The following is a 6555-nucleotide window of genomic DNA, read 5'->3' as shown; positions in this document are numbered from 1 at the left end:
GCGCGGTCAGCCGTCGATTCCTTGGTAGAAGGTGAAGAGAGAGATGCAGAGGAACTCGGCTGAGCTCTTGCATTCGTTATCTAAAGTTTCCCCAGAGACAGAGACCCTAAATAGCCAGAAAAGAGGGTTTGGCTACCTAGGAGAGAGGATAGGCTACTAACACCTGAAGGAGCCTATCAGAAGGAGTCTCTGACGTCACCTGGTGGCACTGGCCACTCAGAGCAGTCCAGTGTGCCAGCAGCACCTCTGTTTCCAAGATGGCAGAGGTCTGGAGCACACTGGAGGAGCTCTGGACACCTCCCAGGGGAGGTGCAGGTCAGGGGAGTGGTCACTCCCCTTTCCTTTGTCCAGTTTCGCGCCAGAGCAGGGCTAAGGGGTCCCTGAACCGGTGTAGACTGGCTTATGCAGAAATGGGCACCAAAAGTGCCCATGAAAGCATTTCCAGAGGCTGGGGAAGGCTACTCCTCCCCTGCCTTCACACCATTTTCCAAAGGGAGAGGGTGTAACACACTCTCTCAGAGGAAGTCCTTTGTTCTGCCATCCTGGGACAAGCCTGGCTTTACCCCAGGGGGGCAGAAACCTGTCTGAGGGGTTGGCAGCAGCAGCAGCTGCAGTGAAACCCCAGGAAAGGCAGTTTGGCAGTACTAGGGTCTGTGCTACAGACCACTGGGATCATGGGATTGTGCCAACTATGCCAGGATGGCATAGAGGGGGCAATTCCATGATCATAGACATGTTACATGGCCATATTCGGAGTTACCATTGTGAAGCTACATATAGGTAGTGACCTATATGTAGTGCACGCGTGTAATGGTGTCTCCAGCACTCACAAAGTTGGGGAATTTGCCCTGAACAATGTGGGGGCACCTTGGCTAGTGCCAGGGTGCCCTCACACTAAGTAACTTTGCACCTAACCTTTACCAGGTAAAGGTTAGACATATAGGTGACTTATAAGTTACTTAAGTGCAGTGTAAAATGGCTGTGAAATAACGTGGACGTTATTTCACTCAGGCTGCAGTGGCAGGCCTGTGTAAGAATTGTCAGAGCTCCCTATGGGTGGCAAAAGAAATGCTGCAGCCCATAGGGATCTCCTGGAACCCCAATACCCTGGGTACCTCAGTACCATATACTAGAGAATTATAAGGGTGTTCCAGTAAGCCAATGTAAATTGGTAAAATTGGTCACTAGCCTGTTAGTGACAATTTGGAAAGAACTGAGAGAGCATAACCACTGAGGTTCTGATTAGCAGAGCCTCAGTGAGACAGTTAGGCACCACACAGGGAACACATACATATAGGCCACAAACTTATGAGCACTGGGGTCCTGACTAGCAGGGTCCCAGTGACACATAACAAACATACTGAAAACATAGGGCCGTATTTATACTCTGGTTGCGCCGAATTTGCGTCGTTTTTTTCGGCGCAAATTCGACGCTAAACTAACGCCAACTAACGCCATATTTATACTATGGCGTTAGACGCTTCGGGCGCCAAAGTGCCCGGAGTGAGCGTCATTTTTTAGCGTGAACCCCTTCCTTGCGTTAATGAGATGCAAGGGAGGCGTTCCCGTCTAAAAAAATGACTCCCAGGCCTTTACGTGGTATTTATACTCCCGGGCAAAAATGACGCCCGGGAGTGGGCGTGGCCAAAAACGGCGCATTTGCGCCGCTTTTTAACGCCTGGGTCAGGGATGGCGTTAAGGGACAAGTGGGCTCAAAATGAGCCCACAGTGCCCTCCCCTGCCCCCAGGGACCCCCCCTGCCACCCCTGCCCACCCCAGGAGGACACCCAAGGATGGAGGGACCCATCCCAGTGAAGTACAGGTAAGTTCAGGTAAGTATAATTTTTGTTATTTTTCAATTTTTTTTTGTGGCATAGGGGGGCCTTATTTGTGCCCCCCTACATGCCACTATGCCCAATGACCATGCCCAGGGGACATAAGTCCCCTGGGCATGGCCATTGGGCAAGGGGGCATGACTCCTATCTTTACAATGATAGGAGTCATGTTGATGGGGGATGGGCGTCGGAAAAAAAATGGCGCAAGTCGAGTTACGACGATTTTTTCGACGTAACCTGAGTTGCCCCATTTTAAGACGCCCATACGCCATTTTCCCCCTACGCCGGCGCTGTCTGGTGTACGTGGTTTTTTTCCACGCAAACCAGGCAGCGCCGGTCTGCTTGCGCCGGCTAACGCCATTCCATAAATACGGCGCCCGCATGGCGCTTCAGAATGGCGTTAGACGGCGCAAAAATTTATGACGCTAAACTGCGTTAGCGCAGTTTAGCGTCAAAAAGTATAAATATGGGCCATAGGGTTTTCACTATGAGCACTGGGCCCTGGCTGGCAGGATCCCAGTGAGACAGTGAAAACACCCTGACATACACTCACAAACAGGCCTAAAGTGGGGGTAACAAGGCTAGAAAGAGACTACTTTCTCACAGTGACTAACTGTCTCACTGAGGTTCTGCTAATCAGAACCTCAGTGGTTATGCTCTCTCATTTCTTTCAAATTGTCACTAACAGGCTAGTGACCAATTTTACCAATTTACATTGGCTTACTGGAACACCCTTATAATTCCATAGTATATGGTACTGAGGTACCCAGGGTATTGGGGTTCCAGGAGATCCCTATGGGCTGCAGCATTTCTTTTGCCACCCATAGGGAGCTCTGACAATTCTTACACAGGCCTGCCACTGCAGCCTGAGTGAGATAACGTCCACGTTATTTCACAGCCATTTTACACTGCACTTAAGTAACTTATAAGTCACCTATATGTCTAACCTTTACCTAGTAAAGGTTAGGTGCAAAGTTACTTAGTGTGAGGGCACCCTGGCACTAGCCAAGGTGCCCCCACATTGTTCAGGGCCAATTCCCCGGACTTTGTGAGTGCGGGGACACCATTACATGCGTGCACTACATATAGGTCACTACCTATATGTAGCTTCACAATGGTAACTCCGAATATGGCCATGTAACATGTCTATGATCATGGAATTGCCCCTTCTATGCCATCCTGGCATAGTTGGCACAATCCCATGATCCCAGTGGTCTGTAGCACAGACCCTGGTACTGCCACACTTCCTTTCTTGGGGTTTCACTGCAGCTGCTGCTGCTGCCAACCCCTCAGACAGGTTTCTGCCCTCCTGGGGTCAAGCCAGGCTTGTCCTAGGATGGCAGAACAAAGGACTTCCTCTGAGAGAGGGTGTTACACCCTCTCCCTTTGGAAAATGGTGTGAAGGCAGGGGAGGAGTAGCCTCCCCCAGCCTCTGGAAATGCTTTCATGGGCACTTTTGGTGCCCATTTCTGCATAAGCCAGTCTACACCGGTTCAGGGACCCCTTAGCCCTGCTCTGGCGCGAAACTGGACAAAGGAAAGGGGAGTGACCACTCCCCTGACCTGCACCTCCCCTGGGAGGTGTCCAGAGCTCCTCCAGTGTGCTCCAGACCTCTGCCATCTTGGAAACAGAGGTGTTGCTGGCACACTGGACTGCTCTGAGTGGCCAGTGCCACCAGGTGACGTCAGAGACTCCTTCTGATAGGCTCCTTCAGGTGTTGCTAGCCTATCCTCTCTCCTAGGTAGCTAAACCCTCTTTTCTGGCTATTTAGGGTCTCTGTCTCTGGGGAAACTTTAGATAACGAATGCAAGAGCTCATCCGAGTTCCTCTGCATCTCTCCCTTCACCTTCTACCAAGGAATCGACTGCTGACCGCGCTGGAAGCCTGCAAAACTGCAACATAGTAGCAAAGACGACTACTGCAACTCTGTAACGCTGATCCTGCCGCGTTCTCGACTGTTTTCCTGGTGGTGCATGCTGTGGGGGTACTCTGCCTCCTCTCTGCACTAGAAGCTCAGAAGAAATCTCCCGTGGGTCGACGGAATCGTCCCCCTGCAACCGCAGGCACCAAAGAACTGCATCACCGGTCCCTTGGGTCTCCTCTCAGCACGACGAGCGAGGTCCCTCGAATCCAGCAACTGTGTCCAAGTGACCCCCACAGTCTAGCGACTTTTCAGTCCAAGTTTGGTGGAGGTAAGTCCTTGTCTCCCCACGCCAGACTGCATTGCTGGGAACTGCGACTTTTGCAGCTACTCCGGCCCCTGTGCACTTCCGGCGGAAATCCTTTGTGCACAGCCAAGCCTGGGTGCACAGCACTCTAACCTGCATTGCACGACTTTCTAAGTTGGTCTCCGGCGACGTGGGACTCCTTTGTGCAACTTCGGGTGAGCACCGTTTCACGCATCCTCGTAGTGCCTGTATCTGGCACTTCTCCGGGTACTATCTGCTGCTGAGAGGGCTCCTTTTCTTGCTCGACGTCCCCTCTGTCTCCTGACGCAATTTGCGACATCCTGGTCCCTCCTGGGACACAGCAGCATCGAAAAATGCTTAACACACGATTTGCAGCTAGCAAGGCTTGTTGGCAGTCTTTCGGCAAGAAAACACTTCTGCACGACTCTCCACGGCGTGTGGGATCCGTCCTCCAAAGGGGAAGTCTCTAGCCCTTGTCGTTCCTGCAGAAACCTTAGCTTCTCCTGTCCAGTAGAAGCTTCTTTGCACCCACAGCTGGCATTTCCTGGGCATCTGCCCTTCTCCGACTTGCTTGTGACTTTTGGACTTGGTCCCCTTGTTCCACAGGTACCCTCGACTGGAAATCCATCATTGTTGCATTGCTGGTTTGTGTCTTTCCTGCAGTATTCCCCTATCACGACTTCTTTGTCCTTTGGGGAACTTTAGTGCACTTTGCACTCACTTTTCAGGGTCTTGGGGTGGGCTATTTTTCTAACCCTCACTATTTTCTAATAGTCCCAGCGACCCTCTACAAGGTCACATAGGTTTGGGGTCCATTCGTGGTTCGCATTCCACTTTTGGAGTATATGGTTTGTGTTGCCCCTATCCCTATGTGTCCCCATTGCATCCTATTGTAACTATACATTGTTTGCACTGTTTTCTAAGACTATACTGCATATTTTTGGTATTGTGTACATATATCTTGTGTATATTTCCTATCCTCTCACTGAGGGTACACTCTGAGATACTTTGGCATATTGTCATAAAAATAAAGTACCTTTATTTTTAGTATAACTGTGTATTGTGTTTTCTTATGATATTGTGCATATGACACTAAGTGGTACTGTAGGAGCTTCACTCGTCTCCTAGTTCAGCCTAAGCTGCTCTGCTAAGCTACCATTATCTATCAGCCTATGCTGCTAGACACCCTATAGACTAATAAGGGATAACTGGGCCTGGTGCAAGGTGCAAGTACCCCTTGGTACTCACTACAAGCCAGTCCAGCCTCCTACAGTGTAAGCCTGTAATTTGTAGTAACTTTACAACACGGGTGGCTAGTGAACTTGGAAAGTGCTGGAGCAAAACTACATGCCTTAGACCTAAGCTAGTTATGGAATTAAACAAACCAAACAATCTTGGAGATGTCTGTGTGTAGGAGGCTGGCCTAGCTTGTAGTTGGTAGCAAGGGGTACTTACACCTTGCACCAGGTCCAGGTATCCCTTATTAGTGTAGAGGGATGTCTGGCAGCTTAGGCTGATAGAAAAGGTAGCTTAGCAGAGAAGCTTAGGCTGAACTAGGAGGCGTGTAAAGCTCCTACTATACCACTGGTGTCATATGCACAATATCACAAGAAAACACAATACACAGATATACTAAAAATAAAGGCACTTTATTTTTATGACAATATGCCAAAAGTATCTCAGTGAGTACCCTCAGTATGAGGATAGCAAATATACACAAGATATATGTACACAATACCAAAAATATGCTTTAATAGCAATAGAAAGCAATGCAAGCAATGTACAGTCACAATAGATTGCAAAGAGAGCACATTTGTACAGGGGCAACACAAACCATATACTCTAGAAGTGGAATGCAAACCACGAATGGACCCCAAACCTATGTGAGCTTGTAGAGGGTCACTGGGACTGTAAGAAAACAGTGAGGGTTAGAAAAATAGCCCACCCCAAGACCTTGAAAAGTGGGTGCAAAGTGCACCTAAGTTCCCCAAAGAGCACAGGAGTAGTGATAGAGGAATTCTGCAAGGAAGACCAACATCAGCAATGCAACAACGATGGATTTCCGGACGAGAGTACCTGTGGAACAAGGGGACCATGTCCAAAAGTCACGATCAAGTCGGGAGTGGGCAGAGGCCCAGGAAATGCCAGCTGTGGGTGCAAAGAAGCTGCCACTGGATGGTAGAAGCTGTAGATTCTGCAAGAATGACAAGGGCTAGAAACTTCCCCTTTGGAGGATGGATGTCCCACGTCGTGAAGAAGCTTGCAGACGTGTTTCCGTGCAGAAAGACCACAAACAAACCTTGCTAGCTGCAAGGGTTGCGGTTAGGATTTTTGGATGCTGCTGTGGCCCAGGAGGGACCAGGATGTCGCCAATTGCGTGGGGAGACAGAGGGGGTGTCCATCAAGACAAAGAACCCACTCAGAAGCAAGCAGCACCCGCAGAAGTGCCAAAACAGGCACTACAAAATGGAGTGAACCGGAGCTCACCTGAAGTCACAAAGGAAGGTCCCACGACGCCGGAGGACAACTCA

Source organism: Pleurodeles waltl, unplaced genomic scaffold (genome assembly GCF_031143425.1).
Source record: "Pleurodeles waltl isolate 20211129_DDA unplaced genomic scaffold, aPleWal1.hap1.20221129 scaffold_56, whole genome shotgun sequence".
Lineage (NCBI taxonomy): Eukaryota > Metazoa > Chordata > Amphibia > Caudata > Salamandridae > Pleurodeles > Pleurodeles waltl.
The sequence above is the reverse complement of the archived record's forward strand: the minus strand, read 5'-3'. Positions refer to the sequence as shown.